General features: G+C 63.8%; 16 non-coding genes across 16 annotated transcripts; all 16 read left to right on the forward strand.

The window, feature by feature from the left end:
- The first annotated feature begins 993 nt into the window (after nucleotides 1-993).
- Nucleotides 994-1112, forward strand: LOC141745537 (5S ribosomal RNA). The gene has a single exon (XR_012587815.1). It is a non-coding gene; the product is annotated as a 5S ribosomal RNA (ribosomal RNA).
- A 923-nt stretch (nucleotides 1113-2035) lies between these two features.
- LOC141745695 (5S ribosomal RNA) lies at nucleotides 2036-2154 on the forward strand. The gene has a single exon (XR_012587966.1). It is a non-coding gene; the product is annotated as a 5S ribosomal RNA (ribosomal RNA).
- Nucleotides 2155-3611: 1457 nt separating this feature from the next.
- LOC141745539 (5S ribosomal RNA) lies at nucleotides 3612-3730 on the forward strand. The gene has a single exon (XR_012587817.1). It is a non-coding gene; the product is annotated as a 5S ribosomal RNA (ribosomal RNA).
- Nucleotides 3731-5060: 1330 nt separating this feature from the next.
- On the forward strand, nucleotides 5061-5179 carry LOC141745562 (5S ribosomal RNA). The gene has a single exon (XR_012587838.1). It is a non-coding gene; the product is annotated as a 5S ribosomal RNA (ribosomal RNA).
- Nucleotides 5180-6636: 1457 nt separating this feature from the next.
- On the forward strand, nucleotides 6637-6755 carry LOC141745540 (5S ribosomal RNA). The gene has a single exon (XR_012587818.1). It is a non-coding gene; the product is annotated as a 5S ribosomal RNA (ribosomal RNA).
- Nucleotides 6756-7680: 925 nt separating this feature from the next.
- Nucleotides 7681-7799, forward strand: LOC141745542 (5S ribosomal RNA). The gene has a single exon (XR_012587819.1). It is a non-coding gene; the product is annotated as a 5S ribosomal RNA (ribosomal RNA).
- Nucleotides 7800-8951: 1152 nt separating this feature from the next.
- LOC141745671 (5S ribosomal RNA) lies at nucleotides 8952-9070 on the forward strand. The gene has a single exon (XR_012587942.1). It is a non-coding gene; the product is annotated as a 5S ribosomal RNA (ribosomal RNA).
- Nucleotides 9071-10222: 1152 nt separating this feature from the next.
- Nucleotides 10223-10341, forward strand: LOC141745574 (5S ribosomal RNA). The gene has a single exon (XR_012587849.1). It is a non-coding gene; the product is annotated as a 5S ribosomal RNA (ribosomal RNA).
- Nucleotides 10342-11390: 1049 nt separating this feature from the next.
- Nucleotides 11391-11509, forward strand: LOC141745630 (5S ribosomal RNA). The gene has a single exon (XR_012587902.1). It is a non-coding gene; the product is annotated as a 5S ribosomal RNA (ribosomal RNA).
- Nucleotides 11510-12960: 1451 nt separating this feature from the next.
- Nucleotides 12961-13079, forward strand: LOC141745543 (5S ribosomal RNA). The gene has a single exon (XR_012587820.1). It is a non-coding gene; the product is annotated as a 5S ribosomal RNA (ribosomal RNA).
- Nucleotides 13080-14229: 1150 nt separating this feature from the next.
- On the forward strand, nucleotides 14230-14348 carry LOC141745544 (5S ribosomal RNA). Its single transcript, XR_012587821.1, has one exon. It is a non-coding gene; the product is annotated as a 5S ribosomal RNA (ribosomal RNA).
- A 917-nt stretch (nucleotides 14349-15265) lies between these two features.
- LOC141745545 (5S ribosomal RNA) lies at nucleotides 15266-15384 on the forward strand. Its single transcript, XR_012587822.1, has one exon. It is a non-coding gene; the product is annotated as a 5S ribosomal RNA (ribosomal RNA).
- A 1148-nt stretch (nucleotides 15385-16532) lies between these two features.
- On the forward strand, nucleotides 16533-16651 carry LOC141745596 (5S ribosomal RNA). The gene has a single exon (XR_012587870.1). It is a non-coding gene; the product is annotated as a 5S ribosomal RNA (ribosomal RNA).
- Nucleotides 16652-17568: 917 nt separating this feature from the next.
- On the forward strand, nucleotides 17569-17687 carry LOC141745546 (5S ribosomal RNA). Its single transcript, XR_012587823.1, has one exon. It is a non-coding gene; the product is annotated as a 5S ribosomal RNA (ribosomal RNA).
- Nucleotides 17688-18839: 1152 nt separating this feature from the next.
- LOC141745698 (5S ribosomal RNA) lies at nucleotides 18840-18958 on the forward strand. Its single transcript, XR_012587969.1, has one exon. It is a non-coding gene; the product is annotated as a 5S ribosomal RNA (ribosomal RNA).
- A 1141-nt stretch (nucleotides 18959-20099) lies between these two features.
- On the forward strand, nucleotides 20100-20218 carry LOC141745547 (5S ribosomal RNA). The gene has a single exon (XR_012587824.1). It is a non-coding gene; the product is annotated as a 5S ribosomal RNA (ribosomal RNA).
- Nucleotides 20219-20882: the final 664 nt, after the last annotated feature.

Genomic DNA, 20882 nt, shown 5'->3' on the forward strand with positions numbered 1-20882 from the left:
GGGGGGTGTTGAGTGTTTTGGTGTTGCGAGTGGGGTGTTGCGGCAGGCGGGTGGGTGTGTGGGGCTGGAGGGCGCGGGGCGTGTGGGAGTGGTGTGTAAGTATTTTGGGGGGCTGTTTTGGGGCAGGTGCGGGTGTAGTTGCGGCAGGCGGGCGGGTGTGTGGGGCTGCGGGCCGTGTGGCAGGGGTGTGGAGGTTTTCTGGAGTGTTGCGCGTGGCATGTTGGGTGCTGTAGGCTTTTGGCGGCGGGCGGAGGGGTGTTGAGCGTTTTGGTGTTGCGGGTGGGGGGTTGTGTCGGGGGGGCAGGTGCGCGTGTGGTTGCGGCAGGCGGGTGGGTGTGTGGGGCTGCAGGGCACGTGGGAGGCTTGTGGAGGTTTTTTGGGTTGTTGGGTGCTGTAGGCTTTTGCCGGCAGGCGGGGGGGCGTTGAGTGTTTTGGTGTTGCGAGTGGGGTGTTGCGGCAGGCGGGTGGGTGTGCGGGGCTGCGGGGCGTGTAGCAGGGGTGTGGAGGTCTTTTGGGGTGTTGGGTGCTGTATGATTTTGGCGTCGGGCGGAGCGTCTGGCGAGCGTTGTGGTGTTGCGAGTGGGGTATTGTGGCAGGCGTCGGGGCAGGTGCGTGTGTTGTTGCGGGAAGAGGGAGGGTGTGTGGGGCTGTAGGGCGTGTGCGGTGCGTGAGTGTGGTGTAAGTACTTAGTGGTGTTGTGTGTGGGGTGTTGTGTTGTGTGAGGTGCGTGTGTTGTTGGGTGAGGCGTGTGTGTGTGTGTGTGTGTGTGTGTAGGGCAGGGTGCGTGTGGTGAGGGGTGTGTATTTTTTGCGGGGTGTTGCGTGTGGGGTGTTGTTTTGTGTGAGGTGTGTTGTGGGTAGGTGCGTGTGTTGTGCGTGTGTTTGTGTGTGTGTGTGTGGTGTGAGGCGTTGTTGTGGGCATGGGGGTGTGTGTGAGTGCGGGAGGGCGGTGTGGGCGGTGGGTGTGGAGAGGGCTGTTGTGGGGCAGAGGGGTGCCTACGGCCATACCACCCTGAGAACGCCCGATCTCGTCTGATCTCGGAAGCTAAGCAGGGTCGGGCCCGGTTAGTACTTGGATGGGAGACCGCCTGGGAATACCGGGTGCTGTAGGCTTTTGCCGGCGGGCGGAGGGGTGCTGCGCGTTTTGCTGTTGCGTCCGGCAGGGGGGCAGGTGCGGGTGTGGTTGCGGCAGGCGGGCGGGTGTGTGGGGCTGCGGGCCGTGTGGCAGGGGTGTGGAGGTTTTCTGGAGTGTTGCGCGTGGCATGTTGGGTGCTGTAGGCTTTTGGCGGCGGGCGGAGGGGTGTTGAGCGTTTTGGTGTTGCGGGTGGGGGGTTGTGTCGGGGGGGCAGGTGCGCGTGTGGTTGCGGCAGGCGGGTGGGTGTGTGGGGCTGCAGGGCACGTGGGAGGCTTGTGGAGGTTTTTTGGGTTGTTGGGTGCTGTAGGCTTTTGCCGGCAGGCGGGGGGGCGTTGAGTGTTTTGGTGTTGCGAGTGGGGTGTTGCGGCAGGCGGGTGGGTGTGCGGGGCTGCGGGGCGTGTAGCAGGGGTGTGGAGGTCTTTTGGGGTGTTGGGTGCTGTATGATTTTGGCGTCGGGCGGAGCGTCTGGCGAGCGTTGTGGTGTTGCGAGTGGGGTATTGTGGCAGGCGTCGGGGCAGGTGCGCGTGTTGTTGCGGGAGGAGGGAGGGTGTGTGGGGCTGTAGGGCGTGTGCGGTGCGTGAGTGTGGTGTAAGTACTTAGTGGTGTTGTGTGTGGGGTGTTGTGTTGTGTGAGGTGCGTGTGTTGTTGGGTGAGGCGTGTGTGTGTGTGTGTGTGTGTAGGGCAGGGTGCGTGTGGTGAGGGGTGTGTATTTTTTGCGGGGTGTTGCGTGTGGGGTGTTGTTTTGTGTGAGGTGTGTTGTGGGTAGGTGCGTGTGTTGTGCGTGTGTTTGTGTGTGTGTGTGTGTGGTGTGAGGCGTTGTTGTGGGCGTGGGGGTGTGTGTGAGTGCGGGAGGGCGGTGTGGGCGGTGGGTGTGGAGAGGGCTGTTGTGGGGCAGAGGGGTGCCTACGGCCATACCACCCTGAGAATGCCCGATCTCGTCTGATCTCGGAAGCTAAGCAGGGTCGGGCCCGGTTAGTACTTGGATGGGAGACCGCCTGGGAATATCGGGTGCTGTAGGCTTTTGCCGGCGGGCGGAGGGGTGCTGCGCGTTTTGCTGTTGCATCCGGCAGGGGGGCAGGTGCGGGTGTGGTTGCGGCAGGCGGGTGGGCGTGTGGGGCTGCGGGGCGCGTGGGAGGCTTGTGGAGGTTTTTTGGGCTGTTGTAGGCTTTTGCCGGCAGGCGGGGGGGTGTTGAGTGTTTTGGTGTTGCGAGTGGGTGTTGCGGCAGGCGGGCGGGTTTGTGGGGCTGCGGGCCGTGTGGCAGGGGTGTGGAGGTTTTCTGGAGTGTTGCGCGTGGCATGTTGGGTGCTGTAGGCTTTTGGCGGCGGGCAGAGGGGTGTTGAGCGTTTTGGTGTTGCGGGTGGGGGGTTGTGTCGGGGGGGCAGGTGCGCGTGTGGTTGTGGCAGGCGGGTGGGTGTGTGGGGCTGCAGGGCACGTGGGAGGCTTGTGGAGGTTTTTTGGGCTGTTGTAGGCTTTTGCCGGCAGGCGGGGGGGTGTTGAGTGTTTTGGTGTTGCGAGTGGGGTGTTGCGGCAGGCGGGTGGGTGTGTGGGGCTGGAGGGCGCGGGGCGTGTGGGAGTGGTGTGTAAGTATTTTGGGGGGCTGTGTTGGGGCAGGTGCGGGTGTAGTTGCGGCAGGCGGGCGGGTGTGTGGGGCTGCGGGCCGTGTGGCAGGGGTGTGGAGGTTTTCTGGAGTGTTGCGCGTGGCATGTTGGGTGCTGTAGGCTTTTGGCGGCGGGCGGAGGGGTGTTGAGCGTTTTGGTGTTGCGGGTGGGGGGTTGTGTCGGGGGGGCAGGTGCGCGTGTGGTTGCGGCAGGCGGGTGGGTGTGTGGGGCTGCAGGGCACGTGGGAGGCTTGTGGAGGTTTTTTGGGTTGTTGGGTGCTGTAGGCTTTTGCCGGCAGGCGGGGGGGCGTTGAGTGTTTTGGTGTTGCGAGTGGGGTGTTGCGGCAGGCGGGTGGGTGTGCGGGGCTGCGGGGCGTGTAGCAGGGGTGTGGAGGTCTTTTGGGGTGTTGGGTGCTGTATGATTTTGGCGTCGGGCGGAGCGTCTGGCGAGCGTTGTGGTGTTGCGAGTGGGGTATTGTGGCAGGCGTCGGGGCAGGTGCGTGTGTTGTTGCGGGAGGAGGGAGGGTGTGTGGGGCTGTAGGGCGTGTGCGGTGCGTGAGTGTGGTGTAAGTACTTAGTGGTGTTGTGTGTGGGGTGTTGTGTTGTGTGAGGTGCGTGTGTTGTTGGGTGAGGCGTGTGTGTGTGTGTGTGTGTGTGTAGGGCAGGGTGCGTGTGGTGAGGGGTGTGTATTTTTTGCGGGGTGTTGCGTGTGGGGTGTTGTTTTGTGTGAAGTGTGTTGTGGGTAGGTGCGTGTGTTGTGCGTGTGTTTGTGTGTGTGTGTGTGGTGTGAGGCGTTGTTGTGGGCATGGGGGTGTGTGTGAGTGCGGGAGGGCGGTGTGGGCGGTGGGTGTGGAGAGGGCTGTTGTGGGGCAGAGGGGTGCCTACGGCCATACCACCCTGAGAACGCCCGATCTCGTCTGATCTCGGAAGCTAAGCAGGGTCGGGCCCGGTTAGTACTTGGATGGGAGACCGCCTGGGAATACCGGGTGCTGTAGGCTTTTGCCGGCGGGCGGAGGGGTGCTGCGCGTTTTGCTGTTGCATCCGGCAGGGGGGCAGGTGCGGGTGTGGTTGCGGCAGGCGGGTGGGCGTGTGGGGCTGCGGGGCGCGTGGCAGGGGTGTGGAGGTTTTCTGGAGTGTTGCGCGTGGCATGTTGGGTGCTGTAGGCTTTTGGCGGCGGGCAGAGGGGTGTTGAGCGTTTTGGTGTTGCGGGTGGGGGGTTGTGTCGGGGGGGCAGGTGCGCGTGTGGTTGTGGCAGGCGGGTGGGTGTGTGGGGCTGCAGGGCACGTGGGAGGCTTGTGGAGGTTTTTTGGGCTGTTGTAGGCTTTTGCCGGCAGGCGGGGGGGTGTTGAGTGTTTTGGTGTTGCGAGTGGGGTGTTGCGGCAGGCGGGTGGGTGTGTGGGGCTGGAGGGCGCGGGGCGTGTGGGAGTGGTGTGTAAGTATTTTGGGGGGCTGTGTTGGGGCAGGTGCGGGTGTAGTTGCGGCAGGCGGGCGGGTGTGTGGGGCTGCGGGCCGTGTGGCAGGGGTGTGGAGGTTTTCTGGAGTGTTGCGCGTGGCATGTTGGGTGCTGTAGGCTTTTGGCGGCGGGCGGAGGGGTGTTGAGCGTTTTGGTGTTGCGGGTGGGGGGTTGTGTCGGGGGGGCAGGTGCGCGTGTGGTTGCGGCAGGCGGGTGGGTGTGTGGGGCTGCAGGGCACGTGGGAGGCTTGTGGAGGTTTTTTGGGTTGTTGGGTGCTGTAGGCTTTTGCCGGCAGGCGGGGGGGCGTTGAGTGTTTTGGTGTTGCGAGTGGGGTGTTGCGGCAGGCGGGTGGGTGTGCGGGGCTGCGGGGCGTGTAGCAGGGGTGTGGAGGTCTTTTGGGGTGTTGGGTGCTGTATGATTTTGGCGTCGGGCGGAGCGTCTGGCGAGCGTTGTGGTGTTGCGAGTGGGGTATTGTGGCAGGCGTCGGGGCAGGTGCGTGTGTTGTTGCGGGAGGAGGGAGGGTGTGTGGGGCTGTAGGGCGTGTGCGGTGCGTGAGTGTGGTGTAAGTACTTAGTGGTGTTGTGTGTGGGGTGTTGTGTTGTGTGAGGTGCGTGTGTTGTTGGGTGAGGCGTGTGTGTGTGTGTGTGTGTGTGTAGGGCAGGGTGCGTGTGGTGAGGGGTGTGTATTTTTTGCGGGGTGTTGCGTGTGGGGTGTTGTTTTGTGTGAAGTGTGTTGTGGGTAGGTGCGTGTGTTGTGCGTGTGTTTGTGTGTGTGTGTGTGGTGTGAGGCGTTGTTGTGGGCATGGGGGTGTGTGTGAGTGCGGGAGGGCGGTGTGGGCGGTGGGTGTGGAGAGGGCTGTTGTGGGGCAGAGGGGTGCCTACGGCCATACCACCCTGAGAACGCCCGATCTCATCTGATCTCGGAAGCTAAGCAGGGTCGGGCCCGGTTAGTACTTGGATGGGAGACCGCCTGGGAATACCGGGTGCTGTAGGCTTTTGCCGGCGGGCGGAGGGGTGCTGCGCGTTTTGCTGTTGCATCCGGCAGGGGGGCAGGTGCGGGTGTGGTTGCGGCAGGCGGGTGGGCGTGTGGGGCTGCGGGGCGCGTGGGAGGCTTGTGGAGGTTTTTTGGGCTGTTGTAGGCTTTTGCCGGCAGGCGGGGGGGTGTTGAGTGTTTTGGTGTTGCGAGTGGGTGTTGCGGCAGGCGGGCGGGTTTGTGGGGCTGCGGGCCGTGTGGCAGGGGTGTGGAGGTTTTCTGGAGTGTTGCGCGTGGCATGTTGGGTGCTGTAGGCTTTTGGCGGCGGGCAGAGGGGTGTTGAGCGTTTTGGTGTTGCGGGTGGGGGGTTGTGTCGGGGGGGCAGGTGCGCGTGTGGTTGTGGCAGGCGGGTGGGTGTGTGGGGCTGCAGGGCACGTGGGAGGCTTGTGGAGGTTTTTTGGGCTGTTGTAGGCTTTTGCCGGCAGGCGGGGGGGTGTTGAGTGTTTTGGTGTTGCGAGTGGGGTGTTGCGGCAGGCGGGTGGGTGTGTGGGGCTGGAGGGCGCGGGGCGTGTGGGAGTGGTGTGTAAGTATTTTGGGGGGCTGTGTTGGGGCAGGTGCGGGTGTAGTTGCGGCAGGCGGGCGGGTGTGTGGGGCTGCGGGCCGTGTGGCAGGGGTGTGGAGGTTTTCTGGAGTGTTGCGCGTGGCATGTTGGGTGCTGTAGGCTTTTGGCGGCGGGCGGAGGGGTGTTGAGCGTTTTGGTGTTGCGGGTGGGGGGTTGTGTCGGGGGGGCAGGTGCGCGTGTGGTTGCGGCAGGCGGGTGGGTGTGTGGGGCTGCAGGGCACGTGGGAGGCTTGTGGAGGTTTTTTGGGTTGTTGGGTGCTGTAGGCTTTTGCCGGCAGGCGGGGGGGCGTTGAGTGTTTTGGTGTTGCGAGTGGGGTGTTGCGGCAGGCGGGTGGGTGTGCGGGGCTGCGGGGCGTGTAGCAGGGGCGTGGAGGTCTTTTGGGGTGTTGGGTGCTGTATGATTTTGGCGTCGGGCGGAGCGTCTGGCGAGCGTTGTGGTGTTGCGAGTGGGGTATTGTGGCAGGCGTCGGGGCAGGTGCGTGTGTTGTTGCGGGAGGAGGGAGGGTGTGTGGGGCTGTAGGGCGTGTGCGGTGCGTGAGTGTGGTGTAAGTACTTAGTGGTGTTGTGTGTGGGGTGTTGTGTTGTGTGAGGTGCGTGTGTTGTTGGGTGAGGCGTGTGTGTGTGTGTGTGTGTGTGTAGGGCAGGGTGCGTGTGGTGAGGGGTGTGTATTTTTTGCGGGGTGTTGCGTGTGGGGTGTTGTTTTGTGTGAAGTGTGTTGTGGGTAGGTGCGTGTGTTGTGCGTGTGTTTGTGTGTGTGTGTGTGGTGTGAGGCGTTGTTGTGGGCATGGGGGTGTGTGTGAGTGCGGGAGGGCGGTGTGGGCGGTGGGTGTGGAGAGGGCTGTTGTGGGGCAGAGGGGTGCCTACGGCCATACCACCCTGAGAACGCCCGATCTCGTCTGATCTCGGAAGCTAAGCAGGGTCGGGCCCGGTTAGTACTTGGATGGGAGACCGCCTGGGAATACCGGGTGCTGTAGGCTTTTGCCGGCGGGCGGAGGGGTGCTGCGCGTTTTGCTGTTGCGTCCGGCAGGGGGGCAGGTGCGGGTGTGGTTGCGGCAGGCGGGCGGGTGTGAGGGGCTGCGGGCCGTGTGGCAGGGGTGTGGAGGTTTTCTGGAGTGTTGCGCGTGGCATGTTGGGTGCTGTAGGCTTTTGGCGGCGGGCGGAGGGGTGTTGAGCGTTTTGGTGTTGCGGGTGGGGGGTTGTGTCGGGGGGGCAGGTGCGTGTGTGGTTGCGGCAGGCGGGTGGGTGTGTGGGGCTGCAGGGCACGTGGGAGGCTTGTGGAGGTTTTTTGGGTTGTTGGGTGCTGTAGGCTTTTGCCGGCAGGCGGGGGGGCGTTGAGTGTTTTGGTGTTGCGAGTGGGGTGTTGCGGCAGGCGGGTGGGTGTGCCGGGCTGCGGGGCATGTAGCAGGGGTGTGGAGGTCTTTTGGGGTGTTGGGTGCTGTATGATTTTGGCGTTGGGCGGAGCGTCTGGCGAGCGTTGTGGTGTTGCGAGTGGGGTATTGTGGCAGGCGTCGGGGCAGGTGCGCGTGTTGTTGCGGGAGGAGGGAGGGTGTGTGGGGCTGTAGGGCGTGTGCGGTGCGTGAGTGTGGTGTAAGTACTTAGTGGTGTTGTGTGTGGGGTGTTGTGTTGTGTGAGGTGCGTGTGTTGTTGGGTGAGGCGTGTGTGTGTGTGTGTGTGTGTGTAGGGCAGGGTGCGTGTGGTGAGGGGTGTGTATTTTTTGCGGGGTGTTGCGTGTGGGGTGTTGTTTTGTGTGAGGTGTGTTGTGGGTAGGTGCGTGTGTTGTGCGTGTGTTTGTGTGTGTGTGTGTGTGGTGTGAGGCGTTGTTGTGGGCGTGGGGGTGTGTGTGAGTGCGGGAGGGCGGTGTGGGCGGTGGGTGTGGAGAGGGCTGTTGTGGGGCAGAGGGGTGCCTACGGCCATACCACCCTGAGAACGCCCGATCTCGTCTGATCTCGGAAGCTAAGCAGGGTCGGGCCCGGTTAGTACTTGGATGGGAGACCGCCTGGGAATACCGGGTGCTGTAGGCTTTTGCCGGCGGGCAGAGGGGTGCTGCGCGTTTTGCTGTTGCGTCCGGCAGGGGGGCAGGTGCGGGTGTGGTTGCGGCAGGCGGGTGGGTGTGTGGGGCTGCAGGGCACGTGGGAGGCTTGTGGAGGTTTTTTTGGCTGTTGTAGGCTTTTGCCGGCAGGCGGGGGGGTGTTGAGTGTTTTGGTGTTGCGAGTGGGGTGTTGCGGCAGGCGGGTGGGTGTGTGGGGCTGGAGGGCGCGGGGCGTGTGGGAGTGGTGTGTAAGTATTTTGGGGGGCTGTGTTGGGGCAGGTGCGGGTGTAGTTGCGGCAGGCGGGCGCGTGTGTGGGGCTGCGGGCCGTGTGGCAGGGGTGTGGGGGTTTTCTGGAGTGTTGCGCGTGGCATGTTGGGTGCTGTAGGCTTTTGGCGGCGGGCGGAGGGGTGTTGAGCGTTTTGGTGTTGCGGGTGGGGGGTTGTGTCGGGGGGGCAGGTGCGCGTGTGGTTGCGGCAGGCGGGTGGGTGTGTGGGGCTGCAGGGCACGTGGGAGGCTTGTGGAGGTTTTTTGGGTTGTTGGGTGCTGTAGGCTTTTGCCGGCAGGCGGGGGGGCGTTGAGTGTTTTGGTGTTGCGAGTGGGGTGTTGCGGCAGGCGGGTGGGTGTGCGGGGCTGCGGGGCGTGTAGCAGGGGTGTGGAGGTCTTTTGGGGTGTTGGGTGCTGTATGATTTTGGCGTCGGGCGGAGCGTCTGGCGAGCGTTGTGGTGTTGCGAGTGGGGTATTGTGGCAGGCGTCGGGGCAGGTGCGCGTGTTGTTGCGGGAGGAGGGAGGGTGTGTGGGGCTGTAGGGCGTGTGCGGTGCGTGAGGGTGGTGTAAGTACTTAGTGGTGTTGTGTGTGGGGTGTTGTGTTGTGTGAGGTGCGTGTGTTGTTGGGTGAGGCGTGTGTGTGTGTGTGTGTGTGTGTAGGGCAGGGTGCGTGTGGTGAGGGGTGTGTATTTTTTGCGGGGTGTTGCGTGTGGGGTGTTGTTTTGTGTGAGGTGTGTTGTGGGTAGGTGCGTGTGTTGTGCGTGTGTTTGTGTGTGTGTGTGTGGTGTGAGGCGTTGTTGTGGGCGTGGGGGTGTGTGTGAGTGCGGGAGGGCGGTGTGGGCGGTGGGTGTGGAGAGGGCTGTTGTGGGGCAGAGGGGTGCCTACGGCCATACCACCCTGAGAACGCCCGATCTCGTCTGATCTCGGAAGCTAAGCAGGGTCGGGCCCGGTTAGTACTTGGATGGGAGACTGCCTGGGAATACCGGGTGCTGTAGGCTTTTGCCGGCGGGCGGAGGGGTGCTGCGCGTTTTGCTGTTGCGTCCGGCAGGGGGGCAGGTGCGGGTGTGGTTGCGGCAGGCGGGTGGACGTGTGGGGCTGCGGGGCGCGTGGGAGGCTTGTGGAGGTTTTTTGGGCTGTTGTAGGCTTTTGCCGGCAGGCGGGGGGGTGTTGAGTGTTTTGGTGTTGCGAGTGGGGTGTTGCGGCAGGCGGGTGGGTGTGTGGGGCTGGAGGGCGCGGGGCGTGTGGGAGTGGTGTGTAAGTATTTTGGGGGGCTGTGTTGGGGCAGGTGCGGGTGTAGTTGCGGCAGGCGGGCGGGTGTGTGGGGCTGCGGGCCGTGTGGCAGGGGTGTGGGGGTTTTCTGGAGTGTTGCGCGTGGCATGTTGGGTGCTGTAGGCTTTTGGCGGCGGGCGGAGGGGTGTTGAGCGTTTTGGTGTTGCGGGTGGGGGGTTGTGTCGGGGGGGCAGGTGCGCGTGTGGTTGCGGCAGGCGGGTGGGTGTGTGGGGCTGCAGGGCACGTGGGAGGCTTGTGGAGGTTTTTTGGGTTGTTGGGTGCTGTAGGCTTTTGCCGGCAGGCGGGGGGGCGTTGAGTGTTTTGGTGTTGCGAGTGGGGTGTTGCGGCAGGCGGGTGGGTGTGCGGGGCTGCGGGGCGTGTAGCAGGGGTGTGGAGGTCTTTTGGGGTGTTGGGTGCTGTATGATTTTGGCGTCGGGCGGAGCGTCTGGCGAGCGTTGTGGTGTTGCGAGTGGGGTATTGTGGCAGGCGTCGGGGCAGGTGCGCGTGTTGTTGCGGGAGGAGGGAGGGTGTGTGGGGCTGTAGGGCGTGTGCGGTGCGTGAGGGTGGTGTAAGTACTTAGTGGTGTTGTGTGTGGGGTGTTGTGTTGTGTGAGGTGCGTGTGTTGTTGGGTGAGGCGTGTGTGTGTGTGTGTGTGTGTGTAGGGCAGGGTGCGTGTGGTGAGGGGTGTGTATTTTTTGCGGGGTGTTGCGTGTGGGGTGTTGTTTTGTGTGAGGTGTGTTGTGGGTAGGTGCGTGTGTTGTGCGTGTGTTTGTGTGTGTGTGTGTGGTGTGAGGCATTGTTGTGGGCGTGGGGGTGTGTGTGAGTGCAGGAGGGCGGTGTGGGCGGTGGGTGTGGAGAGGGCTGTTGTGGGGCAGAGGGGTGCCTACGGCCATACCACCCTGAGAACGCCCGATCTCATCTGATCTCGGAAGCTAAGCAGGGTCGGGCCCGGTTAGTACTTGGATGGGAGACCGCCTGGGAATACCGGGTGCTGTAGGCTTTTGCCGGCGGGCGGAGGGGTGCTGCGCGTTTTGCTGTTGCGTCCGGCAGGGGGGCAGGTGCGGGTGTGTTTGCGGCAGGCGGGTGGACGTGTGGGGCTGCGGGGCGCGTGGGAGGCTTGTGGAGGTTTTTTGGGCTGTTGTAGGCTTTTGCCGGCAGGCGGGGGGGTGTTGAGTGTTTTGGTGTTGCGAGTGGGGTGTTGCGGCAGGCGGGTGGGTTTGTGGGGCTGCGGGCCGTGTGGCAGGGGTGTGGAGGTTTTCTGGAGTGTTGCGCGTGGCATGTTGGGTGCTGTAGGCTTTTGGCGGCGGGCGGAGGGGTGTTGAGCGTTTTGGTGTTGCGGGTGGGGGGTTGTGTCGGGGGGGCAGGTGCGCGTGTGGTTGCGGCAGACGGGTGGGTGTGTGGGGCTGCAGGGCACGTGGGAGGCTTGTGGAGGTTTTTTGGGTTGTTGGGTGCTGTAGGCTTTTGCCGGCAGGCGGGGGGGCGTTGAGTGTTTTGGTGTTGCGAGTGGGGTGTTGCGGCAGGCGGGTGGGTGTGCGGGGCTGCGGGGCGTGTAGCAGGGGTGTGGAGGTCTTTTGGGGTGTTGGGTGCTGTATGATTTTGGCGTCGGGCGGAGCGTCTGGCGAGCGTTGTGGTGTTGCGAGTGGGGTATTGTGGCAGGCGTCGGGGCAGGTGCGCGTGTTGTTGCGGGAAGAGGGAGGGTGTGTGGGGCTGTAGGGCGTGTGCGGTGCGTGAGTGTGGTGTAAGTACTTAGTGGTGTTGTGTGTGGGGTGTTGTGTTGTGTGAGGTGCGTGTGTTGTTGGGTGAGGCGTGTGTGTGTGTGTGTGTGTGTAGGGCAGGGTGCGTGTGGTGAGGGGTGTGTATTTTTTGCGGGGTGTTGCGTGTGGGGTGTTGTTTTGTGTGAAGTGTGTTGTGGGTAGGTGCGTGTGTTGTGCGTGTGTTTGTGTGTGTGTGTGTGGTGTGAGGCGTTGTTGTGGGCGTGGGGGTGTGTGTGAGTGCGGGAGGGCGGTGTGGGCGGTGGGTGTGGAGAGGGCTGTTGTGGGGCAGAGGGGTGCCTGCGGCCATACCACCCTGAGAACGCCCGATCTCGTCTGATCTCGGAAGCTAAGCAGGGTCGGGCCCGGTTAGTACTTGGATGGGAGACCGCCTGGGAATACCGGGTGCTGTAGGCTTTTGCCGGCGGGCGGAGGGGTGCTGCGCGTTTTGCTGTTGCATCCGGCAGGGGGGCAGGTGCGGGTGTGGTTGCGGCAGGCGGGTGGGCGTGTGGGGCTGCGGGGCGCGTGGGAGGCTTGTGGAGGTTTTTTGGGCTGTTGTAGGCTTTTGCCGGCAGGCGGGGGGGTGTTGAGTGTTTTGGTGTTGCGAGTGGGTGTTGCGGCAGGCGGGCGGGTTTGTGGGGCTGCGGGCCGTGTGGCAGGGGTGTGGAGGTTTTCTGGAGTGTTGCGCGTGGCATGTTGGGTGCTGTAGGCTTTTGGCGGCGGGCAGAGGGGTGTTGAGCGTTTTGGTGTTGCGGGTGGGGGGTTGTGTCGGGGGGGCAGGTGCGCGTGTGGTTGTGGCAGGCGGGTGGGTGTGTGGGGCTGCAGGGCACGTGGGAGGCTTGTGGAGGTTTTTTGGGCTGTTGTAGGCTTTTGCCGGCAGGCGGGGGGGTGTTGAGTGTTTTGGTGTTGCGAGTGGGGTGTTGCGGCAGGCGGGTGGGTGTGTGGGGCTGGAGGGCGCGGGGCGTGTGGGAGTGGTGTGTAAGTATTTTGGGGGGCTGTGTTGGGGCAGGTGCGGGTGTAGTTGCGGCAGGCGGGCGGGTGTGTGGGGCTGCGGGCCGTGTGGCAGGGGTGTGGGGGTTTTCTGGAGTGTTGCGCGTGGCATGTTGGGTGCTGTAGGCTTTTGGCGGCGGGCGGAGGGGTGTTGAGCGTTTTGGTGTTGCGGGTGGGGGGTTGTGTCGGGGGGGCAGGTGCGCGTGTGGTTGCGGCAGGCGGGTGGGTGTGTGGGGCTGCAGGGCACGTGGGAGGCTTGTGGAGGTTTTTTGGGTTGTTGGGTGCTGTAGGCTTTTGCCGGCAGGCGGGGGGGCGTTGAGTGTTTTGGTGTTGCGAGTGGGGTGTTGCGGCAGGCGGGTGGGTGTGCGGGGCTGCGGGGCGTGTAGCAGGGGTGTGGAGGTCTTTTGGGGTGTTGGGTGCTGTATGATTTTGGCGTCGGGCGGAGCGTCTGGCGAGCGTTGTGGTGTTGCGAGTGGGGTATTGTGGCAGGCGTCGGGGCAGGTGCGTGTGTTGTTGCGGGAGGAGGGAGGGTGTGTGGGGCTGTAGGGCGTGTGCGGTGCGTGAGTGTGGTGTAAGTACTTAGTGGTGTTGTGTGTGGGGTGTTGTGTTGTGTGAGGTGCGTGTGTTGTTGGGTGAGGCGTGTGTGTGTGTGTGTGTAGGGCAGGGTGCGTGTGGTGAGGGGTGTGTATTTTTTGCGGGGTGTTGCGTGTGGGGTGTTGTTTTGTGTGAAGTGTGTTGTGGGTAGGTGCGTGTGTTGTGCGTGTGTTTGTGTGTGTGTGTGTGGTGTGAGGCGTTGTTGTGGGCATGGGGGTGTGTGTGAGTGCGGGAGGGCGGTGTGGGCGGTGGGTGTGGAGAGGGCTGTTGTGGGGCAGAGGGGTGCCTACGGCCATACCACCCTGAGAACGCCCGATCTCGTCTGATCTCGGAAGCTAAGCAGGGTCGGGCCCGGTTAGTACTTGGATGGGAGACCGCCTGGGAATACCGGGTGCTGTAGGCTTTTGCCGGCGGGCGGAGGGGTGCTGCGCGTTTTGCTGTTGCATCCGGCAGGGGGGCAGGTGCGGGTGTGGTTGCGGCAGGCGGGTGGGTGTGTGGGGCTGCAGGGCGCGTGGGAGGCTTGTGGAGGTTTTTTGGGCTGTTGTAGGCTTTTGCCGGCAGGCGGGGGGGTGTTGAGTGTTTTGGTGTTGCGAGTGGGGTGTTGCGGCAGGCGGGTGGGTGTGTGGGGCTGGAGGGCGCGGGGCGTGTGGGAGTGGTGTGTAAGTATTTTGGGGGGCTGTGTTGGGGCAGGTGCGGGTGTAGTTGCGGCAAGCGGGCGGGTGTGTGGGGCTGCGGGCCGTGTGGCAGGGGTGTGGAGGTTTTCTGGAGTGTTGCGCGTGGCATGTTGGGTGCTGTAGGCTTTTGGCGGCGGGCGGAGGGGTGTTGAGCGTTTTGGTGTTGCGGGTGGGGGGTTGTGTCGGGGGGGCAGGTGCGCGTGTGGTTGCGGCAGGCGGGTGGGTGTGTGGGGCTGCAGGGCACGTGGGAGGCTTGTGGAGGTTTTTTGGGTTGTTGGGTGCTGTAGGCTTTTGCCGGCAGGCGGGGGGGCGTTGAGTGTTTTGGTGTTGCGAGTGGGGTGTTGCGGCAGGCGGGTGGGTGTGCGGGGCTGCGGGGCGTGTAGCAGGGGTGTGGAGGTCTTTTGGGGTGTTGGGTGCTGTATGATTTTGGCGTCGGGCGGAGCGTCTGGCGAGCGTTGTGGTGTTGCGAGTGGGGTATTGTGGCAGGCGTCGGGGCAGGTGCGTGTGTTGTTGCGGGAGGAGGGAGGGTGTGTGGGGCTGTAGGGCGTGTGCGGTGCGTGAGTGTGGTGTAAGTACTTAGTGGTGTTGTGTGTGGGGTGTTGTGTTGTGTGAGGTGCGTGTGTTGTTGGGTGAGGCGTGTGTGTGTGTGTGTGTGTGTAGGGCAGGGTGCGTGTGGTGAGGGGTGTGTATTTTTTGCGGGGTGTTGCGTGTGGGGTGTTGTTTTGTGTGAAGTGTGTTGTGGGTAGGTGCGTGTGTTGTGCCTGTGTTTGTGTGTGTGTGTGTGGTGTGAGGCGTTGTTGTGGGCGTGGGGGTGTGTGTGAGTGCGGGAGGGCGGTGTGGGCGGTGGGTGTGGAGAGGGCTGTTGTGGGGCAGAGGGGTGCCTACGGCCATACCACCCTGAGAACGCCCGATCTCGTCTGATCTCGGAAGCTAAGCAGGGTCGGGCCCGGTTAGTACTTGGATGGGAGACCGCCTGGGAATACCGGGTGCTGTAGGCTTTTGCCGGCAGGCGGAGGGGTGCTGCGCGTTTTGCTGTTGCATCCGGCAGGGGGGCAGGTGCGGGTGTGGTTGCGGCAGGCGGGCGGGTGTGAGGGGCTGCGGGCCGTGTGGCAGGGGTGTGGAGGTTTTCTGGAGTGTTGCGCGTGGCATGTTGGGTGCTGTAGGCTTTTGGCGGCGGGCGGAGGGGTGTTGAGCGTTTTGGTGTTGCGGGTGGGGGGTTGTGTCGGGGGGGCAGGTGCGTGTGTGGTTGCGGCAGGCGGGTGGGTGTGTGGGGCTGCAGGGCACGTGGGAGGCTTGTGGAGGTTTTTTGGGTTGTTGGGTGCTGTAGGCTTTTGCCGGCAGGCGGGGGGGCGTTGAGTGTTTTGGTGTTGCGAGTGGGGTGTTGCGGCAGGCGGGTGGGTGTGCGGGGCTGCGGGGCATGTAGCAGGGGTGTGGAGGTCTTTTGGGGTGTTGGGTGCTGTATGATTTTGGCGTCGGGCGGAGCGTCTGGCGAGCGTTGTGGTGTTGCGAGTGGGGTATTGTGGCAGGCGTCGGGGCAGGTGCGCGTGTTGTTGCGGGAGGAGGGAGGGTGTGTGGGGCTGTAGGGCGTGTGCGGTGCGTGAGTGTGGTGTAAGTACTTAGTGGTGTTGTGTGTGGGGTGTTGTGTTGTGTGAGGTGCGTGTGTTGTTGGGTGAGGCTTGTGTGTGTGTGTGTAGGGCAGGGTGCGTGTGGTGAGGGGTGTGTATTTTTTGCGGGGTGTTGCGTGTGGGGTGTTGTTTTGTGTGAGGTGTGTTGTGGGTAGGTGCGTGTGTTGTGCGTGTGTTTGTGTGTGTGTGTGTGTGGTGTGAGGCGTTGTTGTGGGCGTGGGGGTGTGTGTGAGTGCGGGAGGGCGGTGTGGGCGGTGGGTGTGGAGAGGGCTGTTGTGGGGCAGAGGGGTGCCTACGGCCATACCACCCTGAGAACGCCCGATCTCGTCTGATCTCGGAAGCTAAGCAGGGTCGGGCCCGGTTAGTACTTGGATGGGAGACCGCCTGGGAATACCGGGTGCTGTAGGCTTTTGCCGGCGGGCGGAGGGGTGCTGCGCGTTTTGCTGTTGCATCCGGCAGGGGGGCAGGTGCGGGTGTGGTTGCGGCAGGCGGGTGGGTGTGTGGGGCTGCAGGGCGCGTGGGAGGCTTGTGGAGGTTTTTTGGGCTGTTGTAGGCTTTTGCCGGCAGGCGGGGGGGCGTTGAGTGTTTTGGTGTTGCGAGTGGGGTGTTGCGGCAGGCGGGTGGGTGTGTGGGGCTGGAGGGCGCGGGGCGTGTGGGAGTGGTGTGTAAGTATTTTGGGGGGCTGTGTTGGGGCAGGTGCGGGTGTAGTTGCGGCAGGCGGGCGGGTGTGTGGGGCTGCGGGCCGTGTGGCAGGGGTGTGGAGGTTTTCTGGAGTGTTGCGCGTGGCATGTTGGGTGCTGTAGGCTTTTGGCGGCGGGCGGAGGGGTGTTGAGCGTTTTGGTGTTGCGGGTGGGGGGTTGTGTCGGGGGGGCAGGTGCGCGTGTGGTTGCGGCAGGCGGGTGGGTGTGTGGGGCTGCAGGGCACGTGGGAGGCTTGTGGAGGTTTTTTGGGTTGTTGGGTGCTGTAGGCTTTTGCCGGCAGGCGGGGGGGCGTTGAGTGTTTTGGTGTTGCGAGTGGGGTGTTGCGGCAGGCGGGTGGGTGTGCGGGGCTGCGGGGCGTGTAGCAGGGGTGTGGAGGTCTTTTGGGGTGTTGGGTGCTGTATGATTTTGGCGTCGGGCGGAGCGTCTGGCGAGCGTTGTGGTGTTGCGAGTGGGGTATTGTGGCAGGCGTCGGGGCAGGTGCGCGTGTTGTTGCGGGAGGAGGGAGGTTGTGTGGGGCTGTAGGGCGTGTGCGGTGCGTGAGTGTGGTGTAAGTACTTAGTGGTGTTGTGTGTGGGGTGTTGTGTTGTGTGAGGTGCGTGTGTTGTTGGGTGAGGCGTGTGTGTGTGTGTGTGTGTGTAGGGCAGGGTGCGTGTGGTGAGGGGTGTGTATTTTTTGCGGGGTGTTGCGTGTGGGGTGTTGTTTTGTGTGAGGTGTGTTGTGGGTAGGTGCGTGTGTTGTGCGTGTGTTTGTGTGTGTGTGTGGTGTGAGGCGTTGTTGTGGGCATGGGGGTGTGTGTGAGTGCGGGAGGGCGGTGTGGGCGGTGGGTGTGGAGAGGGCTGTTGTGGGGCAGAGGGGTGCCTACGGCCATACCACCCTGAGAACGCCCGATCTCGTCTGATCTCGGAAGCTAAGCAGGGTCGGGCCCGGTTAGTACTTGGATGGGAGACCGCCTGAGAATACCGGGTGCTGTAGGCTTTTGCCGGCGGGCGGAGGGGTGCTGCGCGTTTTGCTGTTGCGTCCGGCAGGGGGGCAGGTGCGGGTGTGGTTGCGGCAGGCGGGCGGGTGTGAGGGGCTGCGGGCCGTGTGGCAGGGGTGTGGAGGTTTTCTGGAGTGTTGCGCGTGGCATGTTGGGTGCTGTAGGCTTTTGGCGGCGGGCGGAGGGGTGTTGAGCGTTTTGGTGTTGCGGGTGGGGGGTTGTGTCGGGGGGGCAGGTGCGTGTGTGGTTGCGGCAGGCGGGTGGGTGTGTGGGGCTGCAGGGCACGTGGGAGGCTTGTGGAGGTTTTTTGGGTTGTTGGGTGCTGTAGGCTTTTGCCGGCAGGCGGGGGGGCGTTGAGTGTTTTGGTGTTGCGAGTGGGGTGTTGCGGCAGGCGGGTGGGTGTGCGGGGCTGCGGGGCGTGTAGCAGGGGTGTGGAGGTCTTTTGGGGTGTTGGGTGCTGTATGATTTTGGCGTCGGGCGGAGCGTCTGGCGAGCGTTGTGGTGTTGCGAGTGGGGTATTGTGGCAGGCGTCGGGGCAGGTGCGCGTGTTGTTGCGGGAGGAGGGAGGGTGTGTGGGGCTGTAGGGCGTGTGCGGTGCGTGAGTGTGGTGTAAGTACTTAGTGGTGTTGTGTGTGGGGTGTTGTGTTGTGTGAGGTGCGTGTGTTGTTGGGTGAGGCGTGTGTGTGTGTGTGTAGGGCAGGGTGCGTGTGGTGAGGGGTGTGTATTTTTTGCGGGGTGTTGCGTGTGGGGTGTTGTTTTGTGTGAGGTGTGTTGTGGGTAGGTGCGTGTGTTGTGCGTGTGTTTGTGTGTGTGTGTGTGTGGTGTGAGGCGTTGTTGTGGGCGTGGGGGTGTGTGTGAGTGCAGGAGGGCGGTGTGGGCGGTGGGTGTGGAGAGGGCTGTTGTGGGGCAGAGGGGTGCCTACGGCCATACCACCCTGAGAACGCCCGATCTCGTCTGATCTCGGAAGCTAAGCAGGGTCGGGCCCGGTTAGTACTTGGATGGGAGACCGCCTGGGAATACCGGGTGCTGTAGGCTTTTGCCGGCGGGCGGAGGGGTGCTGCGCGTTTTGCTGTTGCATCCGGCAGGGGGGCAGGTGCGGGTGTGGTTGCGGCAGGCGGGTGGGTGTGTGGGGCTGCAGGGCGCGTGGGAGGCTTGTGGAGGTTTTTTGGGCTGTTGTAGGCTTTTGCCGGCAGGCGGGGGGGCGTTGAGTGTTTTGGTGTTGCGAGTGGGGTGTTGCGGCAGGCGGGTGGGTGTGTGGGGCTGGAGGGCGCGGGGCGTGTGGGAGTGGTGTGTAAGTATTTTGGGGGGCTGTGTTGGGGCAGGTGCGGGTGTAGTTGCGGCAAGCGGGCGGGTGTGTGGGGCTGCGGGCCGTGTGGCAGGGGTGTGGAGGTTTTCTGGAGTGTTGCGCGTGGCATGTTGGGTGCTGTAGGCTTTTGGCGGCGGGCGGAGGGGTGTTGAGCGTTTTGGTGTTGCGGGTGGGGGGTTGTGTCGGGGGGGCAGGTGCGCGTGTGGTTGCGGCAGGCGGGTGGGTGTGTGGGGCTGCAGGGCACGTGGGAGGCTTGTGGAGGTTTTTTGGGTTGTTGGGTGCTGTAGGCTTTTGCCGGCAGGCGGGGGGGCGTTGAGTGTTTTGGTGTTGCGAGTGGGGTGTTGCGGCAGGCGGGTGGGTGTGCGGGGCTGCGGGGCGTGTAGCAGGGGTGTGGAGGTCTTTTGGGGTGTTGGGTGCTGTATGATTTTGGCGTCGGGCGGAGCGTCTGGCGAGCGTTGTGGTGTTGCGAGTGGGGTATTGTGGCAGGCGTCGGGGCAGGTGCGTGTGTTGTTGCGGGAGGAGGGAGGGTGTGTGGGGCTGTAGGGCGTGTGCGGTGCATGAGTGTGGTGTAAGTACTTAGTGGTGTTGTGTGTGGGGTGTTGTGTTGTGTGAGGTGCGTGTGTTGTTGGGTGAGGCGTGTGTGTGTGTGTGTGTGTGTGTAGGGCAGGGTGCGTGTGGTGAGGGGTGTGTATTTTTTGCGGGGTGTTGCGTGTGGGGTGTTGTTTTGTGTGAGGTGTGTTGTGGGTAGGTGCGTGTGTTGTGCGTGTGTTTGTGTGTGTGTGTGTGGTGTGAGGCGTTGTTGTGGGCGTGGGGGTGTGTGTGAGTGCGGGAGGGCGGTGTGGGCGGTGGGTGTGGAGAGGGCTGTTGTGGGGCAGAGGGGTGTCTACAGCCATACCACCCTGAGAATGCCCGATCTCGTCTGATCTCGGAAGCTAAGCAGGGTCGGGCCCGGTTAGTACTTGGATGGGAGACCGCCTGGGAATACCGGGTGCTGTAGGCTTTTGGCGGAGGGGTGCTGCGCGTTTTGCTGTTGCATCCGGCAGGGGGGCAGGTGCGGGTGTGGTTGCGGCAGGCGGGTGGGCGTGTGGGGCTGCGGGGCGCGTGGGAGGCTTGTGGAGGTTTTTTGGGCTGTTGTAGGCTTTTGCCGGCAGGCGGGGGGGTGTTGAGTGTTTTGGTGTTGCGAGTGGGGTGTTGCGGCAGGCGGGTGGGTGTGTGGGGCTGGAGGGCGCGGGGCGTGTGGGAGTGGTGTGTAAGTATTTTGGGGGGCTGTGTTGGGGCAGGTGCGGGTGTAGTTGCGGCAGGCGGGTGGGTGTGTGGGGCTGCGGGCCGTGTGGCAGGGGTGTGGAGGTTTTCTGGAGTGTTGCGCGTGGCATGTTGGGTGCTGTAGGCTTTTGGCGGCGGGCGGAGGGGTGTTGAGCGTTTTGGTGTTGCGGGTGGGGGGTTGTGTCGGGGGGGCAGGTGCGCGTGTGGTTGCGGCAGGCGGGTGGGTGTGTGGGGCTGCAGGGCACGTGGGAGGCTTGTGGAGGTTTTTTGGGTTGTTGGGTGCTGTAGGCTTTTGCCGGCAGGCGGGGGGGCGTTGAGTGTTTTGGTGTTGCGAGTGGGGTGTTGCGGCAGGCGGGTGGGTGTGCGGGGCTGCGGGGCGTGTAGCAGGGGTGTGGAGGTCTTTTGGGGTGTTGGGTGCTGTATGATTTTGGCGTCGGGCGGAGCGTCTGGCGAGCGTTGTGGTGTTGCGAGTGGGGTATTGTGGCAGGCGTCGGGGCAGGTGCGTGTGTTGTTGCGGGAAGAGGGAGGGTGTGTGGGGCTGTAGGGCGTGTGCGGTGCGTGAGTGTGGTGTAAGTACTTAGTGGTGTTGTGTGTGGGGTGTTGTGTTGTGTGAGGTGCATGTGTTGTTGGGTGAGGCGTGTGTGTGTGTGTGTGTAGGGCAGGGTGCGTGTGGTGAGGGGTGTGTATTTTTTGCGGGGTGTTGCGTGTGGGGTGTTGTTTTGTGTGAGGTGTGTTGTGGGTAGGTGCGTGTGTTGTGCGTGTGTTTGTGTGTGTGTGTGTGTGGTGTGAGGCGTTGTTGTGGGCGTGGGGGTGTGTGTGAGTGCGGGAGGGCGGTGTGGGCGGTGGGTGTGGAGAGGGCTGTTGTGGGGCAGAGGGGTGCCTACGGCCATACCACCCTGAGAACGCCCGATCTCGTCTGATCTCGGAAGCTAAGCAGGGTCGGGCCCGGTTAGTACTTGGATGGGAGACCGCCTGGGAATACCGGGTGCTGTAGGCTTTTGCCGGCGGGCGGAGGGGTGCTGCGCGTTTTGCTGTTGCGTCCGGCAGGGGGGCAGGTGCGGGTGTGGTTGCGGCAGGCGGGCGGGTGTGAGGGGCTGCGGGCCGTGTGGCAGGGGTGTGGAGGTTTTCTGGAGTGTTGCGCGTGGCATGTTGGGTGCTGTAGGCTTTTGGCGGCGGGCGGAGGGGTGTTGAGCGTTTTGGTGTTGCGGGTGGGGGGTTGTGTCGGGGGGGCAGGTGCGTGTGTGGTTGCGGCAGGCGGGTGGGTGTGTGGGGCTGCAGGGCACGTGGGAGGCTTGTGGAGGTTTTTTGGGTTGTTGGGTGCTGTAGGCTTTTGCCGGCAGGCGGGGGGGCGTTGAGTGTTTTGGTGTTGCGAGTGGGGTGTTGCGGCAGGCGGGTGGGTGTGCGGGGCTGCGGGGCGTGTAGCAGGGGTGTGGAGGTCTTTTGGGGTGTTGGGTGCTGTATGATTTTGGCGTCGGGCGGAGCGTCTGGCGAGCGTTGTGGTGTTGCGAGTGGGGTATTGTGGCAGGCGTCGGGGCAGGTGCGCGTGTTGTTGCGGGAGGAGGGAGGGTGTGTGGGGCTGTAGGGCGTGTGCGGTGCGTGAGTGTGGTGTAAGTACTTAGTGGTGTTGTGTGTGGGGTGTTGTGTTGTGTGAGGTGCGTGTG

Source organism: Larus michahellis, chromosome 6 (genome assembly GCF_964199755.1).
Source record: "Larus michahellis chromosome 6, bLarMic1.1, whole genome shotgun sequence".
NCBI classification, from domain to species: Eukaryota; Metazoa; Chordata; class Aves; order Charadriiformes; family Laridae; genus Larus; species Larus michahellis.